At 41.0% G+C, this 20,018-nt stretch overlaps 1 long non-coding RNA gene across 2 annotated transcripts; it reads left to right on the top strand.

The window, feature by feature from the left end:
- The first annotated feature begins 2,408 nt into the window (after positions 1–2,408).
- Positions 2,409–19,180, top strand: LOC112659078 (uncharacterized). Of its 2 annotated transcripts, none has more exons than XR_003136154.3 (4): positions 2,409–2,707; positions 8,973–9,097; positions 13,393–13,547; positions 15,338–19,180. It is a non-coding gene; the product is annotated as an uncharacterized LOC112659078 (long non-coding RNA). The 2 variants fall into 2 exon arrangements; XR_003136155.3 differs by lacking the exon at positions 2,409–2,707 and adding an exon at positions 6,949–8,186.
- The last annotated feature ends 838 nt before the right edge of the window (positions 19,181–20,018 follow it).

Here is a 20,018-nt window from a genome sequence, read left to right as displayed (position 1 = left end):
AATCGGGTTCAAACCCTGCTTTATTCTCAAATTCCCCTCTGCTATCTCGGCTTGCATTCAGCGCCCAGGCTTTCATCACTGGCCACATTATCATTAATGTGAGAGGCTGCCAGCAGAGGGTGGAGTCTGGACTTTGGACATCAAGAAGACCACTAAGCTGCCCAAGGTGACTCCTTGATGACGATTCATGGCCTAGCACTTCATAGCAATTCAGAGCTTGCACGGATTTCCATTGCAGCACGCACATTTCACGGATACGTGCAGGGATCACAAAGCTTTTACTGGGAAAAGCAAGGCTCTAATTGTCAGGGAAGCTCTGTTACTGACCCTTGAAATAGAGGAATGACACATCTATCAAAGGAGCCCACAGAACCCAGCACCAGAAACTAACTCTCACCCCTCTGGGTGTCTCTGCTATCGACTTCAGGCCAAGAAATTATTATGATTATGAGATGAAGGGGAAGGGGCGGAGAAACAGGAAAGCTTATAGAGCAGTTAGTAGTCATGAACTTATGAACCACTTTCTCATTTAATTCCAACACTGTTCCATGTAGTAGATTTTTAGGATCCCTATCTTAAAACTGAGGACACTGAGGCTCCTTTAGATAACTTGCCCTAATTCATCCCTAGAACAGTGCCTGGTGTACATAAGCACTTCTAATATTTGTAGAAGGGAGGAAAAGAAGGAAGGAGAGGATGGAGAAATCAGATGAGGGGACCATTATTGTAAACAAAACGAGTGAGGAAAATTCAGCTTAGAGAAATAGTAAGGGGATCTGAGTGGAGCAGAGATTCATAAGATACTTGAAGGACTAATATTATAACATTAATACAAACAGATACTATTGGGCACCTGGTCTGCACTACCTACTGTCTGCTTTACTTATATTAACATATATATTTATTTAGTTAAATTAACTTCTGCTTTACTTATATTAACTTATTTACTTAATTATATTACTTATATTAACATTTAATCCTTACAATAACCCCATTTTACAAATAAGGTCAAGTATCTTAGGTCAGTTTCCCTAAAAGCAGAGCCTGAGGTGGATTGTCTTGTGCAAGTGATTTTTTGAGGCAGTGAGAGAATCAGGGGACCTTGTGAGAATGTGAGAGCATGAATTAAACCACAGGTTAAACTGATTTGAGGCAGGGGACTGAGCATTGATGTTCTTCATCAGCCAGTCATTGGTCACCGGGGGTTCGGGCAAGTTTTTGGAAGAAGGGCAGCAGTGAGCTGTTAGCAGCCAACACTTAGCATCCTTAGCAACGTATTTAGATCACCTGGAGTTAGTTTGCACCTGCCTATAATGGGGATCTGGGTGTGATATCACTAGGGTCTGCTATCTCAAGTGATGAGCCTCCTGTCCTCTGGTTAGTGCCGGTGCCCTTAAGCTTGCCCTTATGCTGTGTTCTCTAACCTCACACTCTGATTAAATCTGAGAATTGTTTCAGAAACTCTGCTCAGATTTTGCACTTTCTGTTTGAGCGGGATGAGGTGCCAGGTATAGAGGACAGAGGCAATGAATTTAAGCAAAGAGGCCAGGAGGCCATCCTCCAGGAAATAGTGACTGCACAGAGAGGGAGCCAGGATTTTCTTCTTAAAATGCATATCTGACCATGTTAATCCTGTTATAAAGAAACACCAGCAGCTCCTCACCACCTGTAGAATAATGGCTTTACTTCTTGGAATGGTTTCCAGTGGTTGCCAAAAGCTGACTCTAGCCAACTGACTACCTGCTCTAAGGATACATCCACCCCCTTGAGGTCCTGCCACAATGAACATGGAGGAACAATTCTCACCAGTCTTGGAACATGTCACGGCTTTCCTGCGGTTGTCCCTTGTGAGCACACTGCCCTTTCTCATTACCAGTACGTTCCATGCTCACTTCCTACCCATCACTGGAATTTCTGCTTACTCTACAATGCTCACCCCCAGTGCCACCTCCTCCTTCATTGCAGTTTTCCTCAGTGTCTTCACTGGGATTGAGTCATCTTTGTTCTCTGTCCCTGAGTGATGTCTGCAGGTACTTCCCGTACACATATCACAGGATGCCTTCCACTACAACTATATATTTCCTCATGAGATGACAAAATTCTTGAAAGCAATAAAAGAACCAGCTAACAAAAACTCAACTCAAACGAATGTAAGCTCAAGAGATAATTTGTTGGTTCCAAGATTGTGGAAGTCTAAGATGAGAGGCTGGTTCCTGGCATGACGGAATCCAAGAATGAAAATGATGGGAGGTTTCCCTCTCTCTCAGCTTTGGCTCTGTCCACATGCCAGTAAATATGGTCACAGCAACTCTGAGTTTGTCATTTTAATAGCTAGAATTTTAAGTGAAATGGATGAGCTGTTTCCCCAGCAACCACATGAATCTTGGTCAGTAGTGATTCCAAATAGAGTGAACCTCTCTCTCTGGGGCCCTGTTGGTCCCACATTTATCAGTGCCCTCTCTCGGACTTGAGGTCGGGTCCACAATGTAGTTATCCTGATTGACTGGTTTGGGTCTTGTGTCCACTTCCATTTGATTAATAGCTTTACAAAAACTACATGGATGGATCACCAAATGGAAAACAGAGGTTCTACTACCATATCACAGAATACTGATGAAAGACAAGACCACTCAACAGATATCCATTCCAGGTGACAATATCATTACCCCTGAGAGAAGAAAGTGTTGAGGAAGTTACCAAGAGCAAGGTAAAGGGGAAGAAAGAGAGAGGAGTAAGTGGAGAATGGGAGGAAGGAGTGGTGTAAAGGAATCCCATGATAATCTTGATCAGCTGGCAACTTGCAGGAAAGTAGAGAATGAAGCCTAAGGTCTGTAGGTCAATGTCTTTGGGAGTTCTTGTTCTGCAGAGGAGCAATAAAAAGCTCAGTTCTGTTTTAAGTAGAATATTAATACTTTACAGGGCTTCAAAATAAAGAATCTCATAAAACGTTGAAGAAATGAGAAGAATAGTCAGAGGGACTTTGGCTTTAATAAACAGTTAAAATATATTCCCCTCGAGATTTTAGGAACCTAATAGAAAGTACAAGAGCTCACAAAAGCAGAAGAGACTGTTATATGTTTCCCCTTATTGTAACTTGTATTTTAGTTTAAAAAAAAAAAGCAATCAGTTCATGAAATAGCAGAGTACTGATTTTTTTGTGTCCAAAGTTCCCTTTTTCCTTGTTGAGATTTACTTTTCTCTTTTTTTTAAATGACTATTTTCCCCCCAGTGTTGAAGCAGCTTTATCTTTGTCTTAATTCAGGGTTTGTGTTTAAACACTGTTCTTACGCACACTGGGACAGTGTAACAGGAAAATGAAAGCTGAGCCTCTGTACACAGAGTGGACACTGATGACTCACCATCCTCATAGTGTGGAGGCTCTGAGCTGTTTTCTGAGTAGCAGAGAAATAGCCAACCCGGCCTCCTCTGGACCAAGGGAATTCTCTCATGACATAGGTCACCTGGAGGAGGGTGTTTTCATTACAGGCATAATTGGTTGTATGGAGAATCACACTTGCAATTTGGACCCTGTTGCCTTTGTTATTCAAATTGATCAACATCAGCCTTTTCGTGGCTGTCATATGATGCTGGAAAGTCACTTTCTGATAATGAGTTGACAACAGTCATGGCACAAAAGGTATCTGAGGGGAGTCCTTTTAATTTCTATCAAGTTCCCCCAAACCAAGCTAAATAATCAAGTGTCTGAGACATCTTCCCTGTCTACCACATTGCTGCCCCCAAAACTCTTCATTTGGATATTCTTGAGCTGGAACCATGTTTTTTCAGAATTATAGAAAATGACGTAGAATTCCTCTTCCGGCAACTGTGTTTTGAAATCATATCCCTTATGACTAGAGCTTTGTAAAGAAGCAGAGTTCAAGTACATTTTAATTATATAATACTTCTTTAGAGTAACCAAGAGTATCTTTCACAACCGATTCTTAATACTGTGAGCCATTAAACTAGCTTCCTTCCAGAAAGTTCACCTTCACTTTGAAGAATTGCTTTCCCATCTCAGCCTCAGTTTCTTAGATTTGTTATCCAAAACCCCTTATCAGTCACCCTCGAACTTAAGAAAGCACAGAAATTCCCCAGAGAATTTGTCAAAACTGCAAATGTAGACTCAGCAAGTCTAGGGCATACCTCCAATCTGTAATTTTAGCAAACAGCCTAAGTGATTCTAATGCAGCTGATGGCAAAGTCAGCACCCCACTTTGAGAAACGCTGGTGCAATCATTTAGAAGTAGGGCTTGGCATTCAGAGAGAGTTAAGTTTTGGCTTAGCCTCTAGATAAGTTCATTGAATTAATTGATTAATCTTTATATGTCTCAGTTTTCATTTCTATAAAATAGGAACATTAACAGTTTCTGTGTTATAAGGTTGTTTGGTGGAATCAATGAGATTATGAAATCACTTAAGCATAGTGCCAGGTGACATATAAATGCTCATTACTGTGTATTGTTAGGACTGCGATTGGTACATAGTAGGCACTCAACAAATGTTTGTAGAAAATTGAATGAAGCAAAATTATATTATATTATTATATCTTTATATAACATAAAATTATATTATGTCTTTCCAGGTGATTAAAATGCTGTCCTAAGCCTTGATTATTACAAAGAGTCAAGGAGAGAGGGAGAGGGAGAGAGGCTTTAGAAATGGGCTGCTCAAGAAAGAAGAGGCTTGAGTGAGGAATGCACTGGCCATTTGAGGAACTAAGAAACATTCATTCCAAATAATTTCAAAACAGACTATTTTGAATATAATGTACAAAGATAATTTACAACTCTCAGTTCTAATCAGCTAAGACTAGACTCAACTAGAGAAGAGGGCAAAAACAGAATTTTTATGTCCTAATTAAAATGACAAGGATGGGGTGCCTCGGTGGCTCAGTCGGTTGAACAGCAGACTCTTGATTTGGCTCACAACCCTGAGATGGTGAGATAGAGCCCCATGTCAGGCTTCACACTCAGTGGGGAGTTGGCTTGGGATTCTCTCTCTCTCTCTCTCTCCCTTTGCCCCTCCCTCAATCCATGTACAAACATGCACACGCTCTCTCTCTCTCAAGTAAATAAATAAATAATTTTTTTTTTAATGGAAAGGAGTCATAATACCATTCATGTGAAGAAGAGACCATGCATTGCAAACCTAGAATACAAATCAAAGAAACAAACCCTTCCCGGAGCATTATCAGAAATGTCATTGGAAGTAATGAAGCATAATGGAAATGGTGATCAGTAAATAATGATAAGTATAATGGGCTCAACAAGTACATGACACTAATTTGAAGTTGTGTGTATCAGATTTTACAACAGTTCACTGACGGGTTTTCTTAAGCTCTTGGGGATTATTAAGATTTTAACTGTTTTCAGTAGATGGCTGATTATAATTTACTCTGATTCTTATTTATAATTACCATGTATTAGCACTTACTCTGTGATGTGCATTTAAATGTTCATTATTTTAATTAACATTCATAGCAACCATGTGAGATGGGTTGTCAGCATCTCTATTTTATAAATTATGAAATGAACCTCAAAACTCAAAGGAGTTGTTTGACCAAAGTGACTTTGAGGTGATGGAGATATGATTTGAACTCAGGTGTCTCACAGCCATTGATGTTCTTCTACTGTTCTGCACTGTCTCTAGGTGGTGATTAGTGCATGCCCTTCCCTAATTAGCTAGATGTGGCTACGGACCTCTTTACCACACCTGGCCTGCCCCATACCATGGCATTTCTCCATGGAACCCTTAGGTTTCATCATCCTTATGATGGTTGATTGAAATAGACAGTTGCCCAGTTTATACACGGCTTTGGGCGAATTACATAATTTAATTAGTCCAAAGTATATCTAGTGACCCAAAAGATCCAGGCAATAGGAAACTTTGATCTGTGGACTTTAGTTTTGTATTTCCTCATTTATATTAAAATAAAAAGTGATAAAAAATGATTTGGACAAGCTCATTCAATGACAAGAATGACCTTAACCATAAGAATGGTTAACATACATTAAATACTTACATGATGGGCACTTGGCTAAGCACTTTACATGGAATATCTTATTTAACGTACCCAACACTGTGGCAAGGTATTATCTCCATTATAAAAATAAATAGATATAGTCTTAAAAACCTTCAGTGATATGACCAAGGACTCAAAAGTGTAAGTGGCCAAGCCAGAACGAGAACCCAGGACAGAGAAGTTTGTGGCTTTGTAGCCAAGGTTGGAACACAAATGAGTAAAAAAAAGCCAGGAGGGGACATTGGCAAATCCAAGAGCACATGCATGTTTGCAGAGATGGTTACTCATCTCCAGCACTGTGAGTGCTGGAATGTGGTCTTCTGATTTTTTTTAAGTCAGTAATCTGAATATTTTTTATGTGAATTCTCTTAACTTTAAAATGTCAGCATCTATTTTGTTTCACTTGTGTTTCTGTAAATATTTTGAGTGCCCAACAAGCACATCTTTGACTCTGGGCCTCCTGGATGAGAGCCTGTGCTCTTAGGCTACAGGAACTCCAGTGTCCCTTATATCATCTCTGCAAGGAGATATTTCCAGGCCTATCATTTCCTAGATCTACAGCTTCCCCTTCCTTCAGTAAATGAAACACCATTCCTAGAACTCTCTCTTACCAGAAGCAAACTTCTACTGCTCTGGCCCCAAGGTTGATAAATGCTCACATCTATGAAAGAACAAGGGCCAATGTATTATTAAAAGAGATATATGGTGCCCTTTGAAGGTTACTTGCCTTTTTGCTTAGGAGAGATTAAGCAGATATACTTTGAGGGGCAGAATTTCTTCAAAGTTTGGAAAATATGACCATATGCATAGTATCCTTGAATTTTTATTTTCCTGGAGGCCATCTGCCTCCTGTTATCCTGAAGCACCGAGTCATGACAGCAGTGCTGCGGCATGGAAATTGGCTCCAACTAGGTTTCCATGTTGGCATCCAAATACTTGTTTTTATTGACAGATTCTCCCCTTGGGGATTTTTCCTCAGACAGCTGGGCTCCCAGTGTGCCTAATCTTCACCTCATCTTCAACCAAAGCAGGACAGGGGAGCTCCACGGGCTTAAAAAGCCTGAGCAGCAGTACTTCATGCATTTATTCCCCTTCCCACTCATGTTTATTAATATCTGGGCAGAAATGTGACAGTGAGAAGTTTTGATGTGTGCAAGGAGGACAGCTACAGCAAATGAGCATTCTCCGTTTAATATAGTATCAACCAAGTAGGCTGTGCTGAAAAAAGGAAGGAAAATAGATCCTAAATCTATGTGTAGGCAAGGATTGTGATCCTAAATCTATTTTGCACAGAATAACCAAATGTTGGCTTGAGTTAACAAATAAGCTACAAAATAATGTAGAAAGCTACGGTAGGACAGAACCTTTCTCTAAGTCTGCCCTTTAGATTTATAAATGCCATTTTTCTATGGAAACTAAGGGGTTTTGGGTGACTGATGAATGCTATCTGAGAAACAGGATTTCAGAGGATCCTTAAAACTTCTGCAGAATTGGGAAAAATACCTTAATTTTGCAGAACAGTCATTTGATGACTAATGGGACAAAAGGTAACAGTCTGGGTATCTAGAGACTTTCTCCTACTCTCTACCTGCAAAAGAATTTGGATTTCGCCTACTCTTTCTCTTTCCCATCTTCTGCAGAAGGTTCTTCCAATTGTTGTGCTGAATTGGGAGACACGATGAAGGAAAAAAACAGAAAGCAGAGAGGAACTCTCCCTCTTTAGAGAACCCTAAATGGTAGGATAATAATCTACTAAGAGTCCTTTGTGTGGGAAGACAGAGCACCGAGATGAGGAGTAGGTCATCCGAGTGATAGCAGACGTTGAATGGAGTAGATAATGAGGGAGATGATTCTAGAATGGAGGATGAAACATTCTAGAGACATCTGAGTCCAAAAAAGAGAATGGATGGTTTTAATAATATTCCCATTTAAGGTGCTTACAAGATGCCACAACACTTTAGAATTCTTATTTGGATGATAGCACTTCAAATTTCAAGTTACTAATGGGCTGAACCACGTGGCTCATGGCTTTAACAGGGTTGCAAGTGTATATGACATTGCCTGCATTCCTCCTTTCTTTTGTCAAACCTTCTAATTATTCCCAAAGTCATGGATGCTTAACTCAGAAGCACACACACAGGTGGCTTTGTTTCCTCAAACAGAGGTAAGGAGCCCTTTCAATAGTGCTATTCCCAGATTTCAGAATAATCTGCCTCTGGGAAGTTAGGGGTCAGCAGTTAGTGGTGACTTTGAGGAGTTCACTGTGATCTTGTCAAGGGGTACAGGCACCTAGGTGACTCCCTAAATCTTTCATTCGTCCATTTAACCAACGGTTACTGACCACTTAGCTTGTATCGGGCACATATTCTTGATTCTCAGAATGCAATAGTTGACAAAAATAATTACCCCTCCCTCACAGAGACTACATTTCTTTTTATACATTTTTTTTTTCTAGAGAAAATGCTCCCATTAGGTAGGCAAAGAAATGTGATGGTTAGGTTATGAACTTGATATTTAAGTAATTGAGAAAATTAAATCATCTCTTAGAATCCTCACCCAAGAATTATAGGGAAACAAGGGTTGAATAAAATATTCTTTCCTTTATCCATCCAAAAATAACTAAACTTAAAGGGAGTTAACAACATGTAGCCTCAAGTTAACGGAGCTTGGCATACTTTCAAGAGTCGCAGGGAAACAAGGAGCTGCAGGGTCCGTGATGCCAGCTCAGGTCTGTCAGCCCGCAGCTGGGTCCCAGCTGAGTCAGCGTGTGCTTTGGGCAAGTTGCATAACCTATAATATGGGGTTAATAATAGTACCTACCTCATTAGGGTTTTTGTGTGTATTAAATGAGCTAATTCATGTGAAGTACTTAGCTCAGTGTATGCCAGAGAGTGTGTGCTCAATTATTATTATTATCTGTTCTTATTCTTTTGTTTCCTTGCCCTTACAGAATGGGCTGGAGGAGTTCGGCTCCTCTTAAAGCAAAACACTTTTCACAAAAGAAATGAAAAAAATATATAGCCAAGAAAGGCCCCCCTGACAAGTGGAGAGAGGCATCGAGCAAGTCAAATAATGGTATGTAAGGGTGGCGGCAGGTCTGTGCAAGGTTTAGAACAGGTAAAACATCCTCGGAGTAAGAGCAGAGGCTGTGGTTTCTCCACATGGCACGTGCATGTGTCTGTGTCTCTCTGTGTTTCTGCACACCCAGTGGAATGATTTCCTGTTAAGTGCAGCTAGCTCTGTGACTGCAAATGACAGCTTTGACAACTTGCACCACCAAGGAGGCAGTAAGACTCCACTACTCCTGGTTCGGTAGTCCAGGAGCTGTTGCCAGCCCTCCAACTCGGAGAGGTTCCCCTGGTGGAACACATGCTGATCTCAGTGACACGGACAAACAATGCAAAATGCCAAGCATTGAGCCAGCAAGGTGATTTCCTGGGCAGAGGCCTCCTTTAATGAAGAAGCCTTACTCTTGAGTCTTTCCAGTGTTTGGATCAGCATCTAGATTTTCAAGCCCAATTTTCTCTCGTTGTGCTTTCTCAAGGGGGTGGGAGAGGCAGGTATCAATCATTCCAATCCCCAAATTTGTCTCCCACCTAATATTTAGTGGGAATACTGTCAGAGTTTAAATCATTAGGCAAAGTGTTTTATTGCGTGACTTCTAAGATTGTCTAATTCTGGTATTCTCTACAAAGTCGTAGTTTCCCTTTAATCATCCCAGGGACAGTGTTTTCCATTTTGAGGCCAAATTTGTCCTCATGTTCTGTGCTACTCTGCTTGTCACCAGGAAGAAGCAGGATGGCTCAGTAAAAGGAGCAGAAGGAGATCAAGGGGGACCTACCTGGATTCAAATCCACATTCTTCCATAACCTGGTTATTTGAGAGTTGGCTGCTCCCAGTCTGTTTCCTTATATGTAAAATAATATCCATTGAGCTACGAGGCTCTGAGGATTGGAGACAATCTCTGTCAACTCACTAATTATCAATATTGCTATGATTTATTGCTTAGAGTCTTCTCCCTTCTGTACGTCAGCTTCTTTCTTATTTCCTCTTGAAACATGCTTTTAGTAGCAGCATTATCAGAGACAGCGAACAGCAGTAATTGTGACCATGTGCTTTGAAGCCAAACTGCTTGGCTCTACAAAGATGAGCATTTTACTATGTGCTCACTTTTTAACTTCTTGTGCCTTGATTTCCTTACTTAAGAAATGAAGATAGTAACACAATCTACTTCAAAGAGTCGTCATGTCATGGAAGACACGAGTGCCACATGCATAGCTTTTAAGTGTGAGCTAATATTATTTCTTATTTGTATCTGAAAGTCGTCTAACATCGTACCAGCACAAAGTCATGAACCAGTGAAGTAGGAGGGTCTTTTGAGGCCTGGCAAGCAACGCATTGAAGAAGGGAGAAGAGGGAAAGCCCATCTCCCCCACATCTTGCACAGCCTTCTTGGCAATAGCAGAGGAGGATCTGTCTCAGAGTTCACAGGGTTTCAACTCAGTTCCCAAGAAGAAGGATCATTCTTTGCTTACCTGTGTGTCCTTAGTGGCTGGCACAGAGAAAAACTCAGGAGAAAAATACTGGAATAAGTTAAATCTAAGGCAGAAAAGGAATGTAGAGCTTTGAGTTACTGCCAGGCTATGAAGCCCTCTGACTTATTCGGTGAAACCTTAACAGCTACAAATGGAAATACACAAAGTAACCTAAAGCCTTAACAACATGCCAGTAGGGGACTTACTACCAAGTCCGCTTGCTCTAGGTGATTTATTTCCAGACACTCTTCAAGACTATTAAAATACCTGGTGAGGCCTGACTAAACAGGACATCTGGTCAACTTAATAAAGCATATGCTCCTGGGTGCTGTTCAACACCAGTAACCTGATACTCTTGCTGCAGCAAGAATTCTTTTGAATCATTTTTCTGGCAGCAGGGTGTCCTATCCAAAGGTGGGACTATTATCCATGTGACCTCTCAGATCCATTTCTCCCCTATGATGCATTCAGTGACCTCCTCCAGTGTGAAAAAATGGTATCCTTCAGCTTGAAAGGGCTTCCCCCCCCTCCTTCTTCATCATGAGTCATCCGTTTCTTCTTACCAGTAGGATACTGTCCTTCTTCATTCCCAAAACACTCCTGTAAGGAAGGCAGTAAGGGTATAAAAATAAACCCTACAGAAGCAGAAACACCTCATTGGGTAGCTGCCTGCCTGGTCCAAAGCCCCTGTTCTAATACTACCCCACCACTGTGGCCACAGGCAAGAGAGTTGTTCCAAATGCCAGCTCTGAAGCCAGACTGCCTCAGTTTGCACCCTTGCTCGGCACTCACCTGCTGTGTTACCTTGGGCAAATGGCTTAACCTCTCAGTGTTTCTATTTTCTCTTTGTCAAATGAGGGTAAAAATGGTACCTACCTCACAGCATTCATTGAGGACTGAATACAAGCAAACATTTCACAAAGGAGTGGGTACATAGTAAGAGCTCCACAAATGATCTAGAATTTTTATTTCCAAGATTACCACAAATTTCTCCATCGAATATATGGATGCATGAATAAATGAAAACTGGAATGAAATGCTCTCCAGAACTGAGAGTAAAAATGTATGATGGCCATAAGTGCTCATCACATTCTCTTAGTTCTTTCCTTCCTGTCTACTGACTCACTAATGTCAGTACTCGGTTTGGAGAAGATTCTTCCTATGTTTTGCTAAAGAAAATGTCATTCCTCTAAGCCACTCTGAAATGAACTAAAATTTCCATTTTCATTCACCTTGAACTCTGAGTCATTGTCTATTTCCCTCGAGGGGAGAGGCTGGTTCTTTAAGTTAGGATGTAGAAAGAGAAAGAAAGTAAGTTCTGTGACAATTTAATTCTTGTTTTCAAATGTGTCCTTAAATAATGTGCCCTTGCCTTCTTGCCTTGGCACCCAGACGTCGATTGGCATAGGGCTGTATTCCTAATGCTGAGCTGTCAGCGTGCCAGTGTGGTTTGTGTTGCCTTCCTTTCTTGCTTTGAGTTGCAGATAAAGTAAATTTGTGGAAGCCAGTCACCAATATTGGCATCTGTGAATGGAGAGGAAAAAAGTAAATAAAAGTATGATCATCACCTGCAGAGTAGAGTACACTGATCTGAGATGTTATAGGTGAACGATAGAATTACATTTTATCATTCTGTCTAGGTCCTTCTGATTTCATGTTTTGTTTTGTTTTTTCTTCTTAGAAGGGAACTTGGCAGGAGTCTCTGACAGTGATAGATTCAAAAGCGTCTGGCACCCATTGTCAGGTGTGTTTCTTAAGCACGCAGGTGGCGGAGGTGAGCCATCTGCATTTTCTTGGGTTTCTGCTGCCTCGTGCACCAAAGAACAAGGATAAGAGGAAGTGGATGGCTGGAAAGTTCCCAGCAGCAGAAGAGAACTGAGATTCCTATCACTGTTTTCCACAAGGGCAAACCGATACTTTCCTTTTGCTCAAGTGCAGGGGAGAGGATGAAACAGGCTCTTTCTCTGCAGGTCTGTTCCCTGGCAAAGAAGCCCACCATCAAAGAATACAGTAGGGCTCCCTCCCCTGAGTGGTTTGGCAGACACGTTTTGTAACCAGTTACGGTGCCAGCAGTTTGTAGCAGCCTCCACCACAGCAAATCCACTGTGATATTAAAAAGAAAAACAGCCTGGCAATGTGGAAATTATCCCCTCTAGCAGTATCTCCCAAAACAAGAGGCTTGATTTTGCTGCCCAAGTGAGAGTGACAGCACTGATTAATCCTTTATTCCAAATGCCATCAAATTTCGGTTGCTGATTTTTTAATCTCTCATATAAAAAGGCAACATTGTGGCTATTTAAATAGCCCAAGTGAAGCAAAGATTTGGCAATTGCATAGTAAATTTAAGTAAGCCAAGCTAAGAAGAGAAGAAATGGGGTCGTGCAAGGTAAAGAAATCTATTATCCCTGAACTTTCTGGATTAGCTCACTCTATGGTGAAACCACTTCTTTTCTGCTGTAGTAACTCATGCAGCCATCTGGATTATTTAATCTACACAGACAGCTGGGCCAGACACTTTTAGATGCAACATGGAATTCTTTTTGCAATCTGAATAATCTACAAGGCTGAAATTAATAAGAGCATTTCCAGTTCTTTCCTCATTGTGTGCCAGTTCACCCCTGTGAGGAGCATCAGGAAGAGTGGGGATAAGGAAGAAGTTTGTACCCTTAGCCATTGAGCACTTAAGCTGGCCAGGTCCAAAGCCCCTGTTCAAATACTTTAGGTAGAACAGCTTCCTGTGTTTGGCCCTTGGTGCTCAGGTATTGTAGGGGCTCAACACACATGTGCTTGCTTTCTCCTTTCAGTAACTTCTCCTCCCCATGTCTCACTCCCCAGAGTTGTGGCTGCAGAGGTGCAAGCTCTTCATCTACAAAGCTGAGGACCATGAGGCTAAGGAACTACCAAAAGGCCCGGAGCTAGCAGAACCCAAGAAGAGGCCAGTCTACCTGGTCATTGTTCGGCTCTCTGATCTCTTCACCGGAACTTTCAAAGTAAGAAAGACAGTGAAAGCTAGTACCATGGTATTCCAACAAACTAATTCTGTGGCCTTGGGCACTAACTAGCTCTGTGATTTTGAGGCAAGTCGCTTAATTTTTCTGAGCCTCAGTTTCCACATCTATAACATGAAACCTGCTTTCGATACCCCCTCATGGGGCTAATGTGAGGATTCAGTGAAAAATACATGTCAAGTTCTTACGAAAATACCTGGCATCAGAAGGACTTGGTAAACAATAACAATCAGTACCATTTGTTGAGCATTTACTATATACCAAACACTCTTGGAACTTCTTAAATTGTAGCTCTTCTGACTGACCAATGGAATAGTTATTATTATACCTATTAAATAAGAAGAAGAACGGCAAAACTAAAGGGCAGATGCCCCTTCTGATACAAATCACCCAACAATTAATAGGCAACTGTTTGACATGATGGCTGATGAATCAGGGCCTGAGCTCTGGGCTCAAATATCCTGGGATTTAATTTCAGTTCTTCTTCTTCACATCCAGGTGACCTTAGGCAAACGACATAACTAATTTCACCGAGTCTCAGTTTTCTTATCAGAAAAATGAGACTAAGAATTGTACATAGCAGGTTTGTTGTGATGGTAACTCATCAATATAAATGAAGCGTGTATAGCACATAAGGAACTGATAACACTCAAGTTGAAAATGGGGTCTTGGTTAGGAACTCACTGAATCCACAGCTGCTCACTACTAGCTGGGTGACCTTGGGCAATCCACTTAACTTCTTCTCAGGCCTGATCTCTTCATCTGCGAGATGGAGCTGCTGCTGTGAGGACCGAATGGGTTAAAGCACATTAAGTACCTACTTGGCAAATATTCAATAAATAAATAAATAAGTATATTTGTAGGCATGGGTTTTCATAACTGATGAAGACATCTAGGAGACAATAAGCAGCATACTGAGGTCAGAGTCAGGAAAGTCTCTGAGAGTTGCAAGGAGGCAGAGGCTGGGTACTGAGTGGCAGTGAGACTACATCTGCTGTGAGCCACAAATTCAATTCACTGCAATATTTAGTATCACAGGTCTCTGACTAGGCTCCAGGAATATACCCACAGACATGGGCAGTCTCTGCTATCTGGCAGAGCCATTAATCTGGGGGGACATAGAGGCTAGGAAGCATCTAACTATGACACTGTACAAGGTGTTACACTAGAGAAAGGCAAACAACAAGGAGAAGCCAAGTGAGTACAGTAGGAGCAGTGACGTGTACAAGGGGGAATAGCATGAGGCTCGGAGGAGGCAAAAGAAAAACTAGGTAAGAATGCTGTTTTTGGATCCACTAAGCCACCACAGTGTATTAAAAGAAGCCAGATGCCAGCAAATATGAAAGAAGACATTGTAAAAAACATTGAGGGTTGACATGGGCTTCAATAAAATCATAAATATCATGTTCTTCCCTTTAGTCAATTCTAACTGCAGGGTCCTAGGTAATCCTTGTTTTCTCAGATTTAACTTAGCTAAGATTGTCTGGTTTCCAAGCTAAAAACTTCCCAGCTCTGCTCCAGATTTCTGTATTAGGTAAGACTTTATTTATTTATTTATTTATTTATTTATTTATTTATTTATTTAAACAAGTAACAGAAATGTACTCAAACTCCCTTATGTAAAAAGGGGAATTTATTGGCTTATTTAACTGCAAATCCATGGAGGTTTCTAGCTTCAGGCACACTTAGCGCTTCAAACTACACAACCATGTTCTCAGTCTTCCTCCTCATCTTTCACTTTGTCTTTTCTCTCTATTGGCTTTTTCTCTCAGACAGGCTCTTCAGATTAGCAACCCCTGCAGAGAGTCCTTTTCTGCCAATAGCCCCTCCAGAAGTTGTCAGTATGTTTTCACTGCCTCGGGCACATGATCATCCCTGAACCAATCATCTAGACCACGGGTTGGAGTGTTCTCATCATGCCAGTGTCCAGAGCCTGGAAGCCACTGGGTAAATTCAGTGATACTCCAACTGAGTGAACAGAAAGCTGGAGCGATGTGGTTGCACAAAAGAATGATGAACTCAGAGAAACTTCTACACATGGCAGTGGCCTCTAACATAAGAAGGCAGGGAGAAGAAAGGGAGACGAAGCGAAATGGCTCCATATGTGCAAAACCAGTATTTCCAGACCAATCAACTGGATCTTGGATCTGCAGTCACCTGCATCATGGATTGAACTCTTTTGAACTTTAAAGTTATCTTTCCTCATTTTTCTTTATTGCAAGCCTTTTTGATACCTACTTCCATCTCTTGTTCTTGATTTTCATAGAGAGTTTCATAGTCATACAATAGAAAAATACATTTGGTCGAAAAAATATTTCATAAAGACATTTCCTCTGTACCTAGATTAATCAGAGGTCATGTGTGCGTGGGGCTCTTAAGTAGATTGCTTTTGGTTCTCAGTGCAGCATCAGTTTGGACCCCTTAAAACGTTTCTACTGAAGGATGATTGCTATGCACCATTCAGATGTTGAGTGTTGGGGACTTTCACCTGGACTCTGTCTGTCTGCTCTCTGTCTCTCTCTCTGCCATTGAACAAAGGAGTATTTACACAGAAGCAAAGATTCTGGGATACATGGGCTCTTTGTCCTTTTGAAAGAGAATATTTGGACATATTTTCAGCTTTTCTCTGTGTGCCCAAACTTCTTTTTATTTTATATTTTAAAAGTTAGCTTTGATTCTTCAAATAGCACACCTGTTCCAAAGAAGGACACTGGGCACCAGAGAAAGCTTCAAAAAGTGTAACTGTAGAGCATAGCATAACTCTATATTCCCACTTACCCTTCTGTTGTCATTGTTATTTAAAAGACCTTCATCCCTAACACTAGAGCCCCTTGGCTGTCACCATGGCTGCTTCCACTATCCTTGCTTATTTAATGGTATGTGAATGCAACATGTCATCAAGTCCCAAAGCTCCATTTTTGTGCCTGTTCAAGACCCTCTGCCTCATGATCCTTAACCTCAAAGAGTTCATATTTAAAAATTGGAGGGGCTAAGTGTACTTCCCATGTGAATCCATAGGGAGTGACCTCAAAAACATCAGTCATATGCTCAGCCAGTAGAGTTGCCCCTAGAAATTCCCCTTGGATGTGTGATGCCCTGTGTAAAATATGCAGCTCCTATTAGCTTGCAGGGAAGATTTCTGATGTCTATCCTACAGTGATCCTGGCTGACTTATGCATGTGAATTCAGGTCCTCTATGTACACTCCAGGTGGTTGTGGCCAAAATGCATTTCTTCTGAATTGCATAATTGTAGTTCTCCCCTCAGTGAGGTGGTTGCAGAGCAAAGAGAAGCTGAGTTAATGGAACAACTCCAGGACATTCTCCACAAGACAGTGTTTAGACAGCTTCAGAGCTATGCATGGGGTTCATCATGTGGTCAGACTTCTAATGGTTGTCTAGACACCTGGACATCCAGGCTGCCATTTGTCCCTGATTCATGGTGGATTCTGAAGGGCTTTATTTATAACTCAAAGAAACTTGCACATACACACACACACACACACACACACACACACGGATATGCACATACATGCACACACACAAACATATACATACCTCAGGAAGGAAAGGGGAAACCTTTCAAAGGATATCTATAAATGATATTCTTTAATGTACATGGTTCCTCCCATGGTTCTCCAGGCTCTGTCTAAATGGTTTAATGTTTTCATCTGGTCATCAGATTTCCTGCAGAGAGGAGAGCTCAAACATCTTGTTTGGGAAAGACTCTTGCAGCTGTGCAAATACAGTCTTCTTGAACATTAATCCATCTGTCAGGTGAGATTTCTTTTTTCAAATAGCAAGAATTCCAAGTGGGGAGGATTAGTGTCTGCTACAAAAATTCTCAGCTATTCACAGCTAAGTTGTAATAATATCCATTTGGAATCTTCTGGGAATTTGAATTCTGGGTTTTCCTGGGAAGGAGTGGTCAATCCTCTCTAAGCCACTTGGTCAAAGAATTTCAGCATCATCTTTAATCCTGACCCACTCATTGAAGGGCCGCCTACTGATTCTACTCACTTCTCATTTATTCAAAAATATTAGCTTCTTCTCAGGTGCCAGCCACAGTGCTAAGAGTTCAGAAAGCAAAGATGAATAAGAATATCTGCCTTCAAGGAACTTGCAGTCATAGGGAAGAACAGGTATTTTGACACATGCTTTGTGTACAAGATAGAGTAATATCCAAAAAAGGGAGTGGGAGGTGTGTTTCAGGAAGGCTTCTCAAAAGAGAAGATAACTGAGCCTGGGGATTAAGGAACAAGAAGGAGTGGTGAGGGACAGGGTTTCAGACAAACAGACTACCATGTGCAAAGACATCAGGAAGTGAAGGAAATGTGAAAAGGTAACTCTGAGTAGAGCCCAGTAGGCAAGTTGGTAACTTGGGAGGACCTAGTAGACGGAGCACATGACAAGATTCATAGGAGTCAAATCATGCAGAGCATCTGGATCATTCTAAAGTGTAGAGCCTTTGAAGATTTTCCATTAGAGGAGTAATTTGAATAGGTGTGCCTTTCTGAAAATTTATTTCTGGGCTATTACATGGAGAATGGAAAATCATGTTCTCCTTACTTTGCATGTCAAATAGTCGGTAATTTATATAGCTTCTCTTCTTTAGGAGTCTATTCCAGAGATGGCAAATATGCTATGATTCCCCCTCTTCCTGCAGCCTTGAGAGATGTTGTTCATCACTTTTAACATTTTCCTCACCAAATCGAAATGCAGAGAAAAGCCTTTTTTTCAACCCTAATATTCAAGTGTTTACTATCAACTAATTGGAGTTGTAAATGCATTGAATTGTGTTCTCTATCCCTGGCCTATTGTTCACCGGACCTCATTGTTCTTTTTTTTTTTTTTTAAGATTTTATTTATTTATTTGAGAGAGAGAGTATGTATTAAACACACAAGCATGGAGGGTGGGGTTAGGAGGAGAGGCAAAGAGCCCCAACCCAGCAGTCAATCCCAGGACTCCAAGATCATGACCTCAGTGGAAAGCAAACACTTACCTGACTGAATTGTTGGACTGAATCACCCTGGCTACCCGGCTTCATAGTTCTTTGCGTGATTTTGATTGCTGCTGTCCTCATACACTTGCCTGTCCTCAGCATAAGGTGCCTCACTCCCAGTAGAATGGGGTCCCTCTCCTTCTCTTGTTCATTCTCTCTCATCTTCGCTGCCTCTCGTTCTTAGCTTTCTGTGGCATAGGGGACCAGAGTCCATTGTGTTTCCCAAATCCAGCAGACATATAGCAAGCTCTCCAGGGGTCCTCTGGAGTACCACTGGCTTGGCTTAAGGTAAACGAGATGCAACCACTCACTCTTGTCATGGGCTGGATTTCCTGGGAGCTGACTCTGAGACAGAATTTAGTGTAGACAGTGATTCTTTGTTGTTGTTATTGCTTTTATTTTTTTTAAGATTTTATTTATTTACTCATGAGAGACACACAGAGAGAGGCAGAGACATAGGCAGAGGGAGAAGCAGGCTCCACACAGGAAGCCCGTTGTGGGACTCAATCCTGGGACCCCGGGATCACGTCCTGAGCCAAAGGCAGACGCTCAACCACTAAGCAACCCAGGCGTCCCTGTTATTGCTTTTAAAGATTTTATTTATTTATCTATCTATCTATTTATTTGTTTGACAGAGAGAGAGAGACTGCAAATGGGAGTTCAAGCAAGGGGAGCAGCAGGGGGAGAGAGAGAAGCAGACTCCCCACTAAACAGAGAACCTGATGTGGGGCTCCTTCCCAGAACCGTGGGATCATGACCTGACCCAAAGGCAGATGCTTAACAGACTGAGCCACCCAGGAACCCTGATTCTTTGTTTTTTAATACTCAACAGAATATATTTGTTATTTCTACAGATGTGAATCAAGTCATTCTGTATAGCTTCAAATAAATACCAATCTTACACTTCATTAAATTCTCTGATAAACGCTGAAAAGTGAAACACAATTTGCATGTCCTGTCATCAATGCCTTGGTTTGTGATAGCAGTATAGGAAAGAAGCACGTAGCTGCTATTTTCCTGTGAGGGAAACCTTTTTTTTTAAAAATCATATATATATGATATATAATCATATATATGATATAAAATCATATATATATAATCACATATATATGTATGTTTTGTTTTGTTTTGTTTTGTTTTTTGTTTTAACACAGAAGGTTAATTCTGACCATCTAAATGCACCTAAGGATATGAGAAAGTACGAAGCCAATTGATTTCTGAATAGCATTGAGTGGATCAGCATTAAAACTCACTTATTCACTTTAGTACAAACCTCACAGTATATGTCCTGTACTAGAAATTGTATAACAATTTAAGTACAGATTTCAATAACAGTATTTAAGTGTTGTTATAACATAAATATATTACTTAAATACAAATTTACAAAATAAAAATTCAATGCAACTGCAAAAATAACGTGCAGCTATGCTATGCATGCACATCACCTGTTCT

The sequence above is a fragment of the Canis lupus genome, chromosome 2 (genome assembly GCF_003254725.2).
Source record: "Canis lupus dingo isolate Sandy chromosome 2, ASM325472v2, whole genome shotgun sequence".
Taxonomy (NCBI): Eukaryota; Metazoa; Chordata; class Mammalia; order Carnivora; family Canidae; genus Canis; species Canis lupus.
Note: the sequence above shows the minus strand (reverse complement) of the source record. Positions and strands in the feature narration are given on the sequence as shown.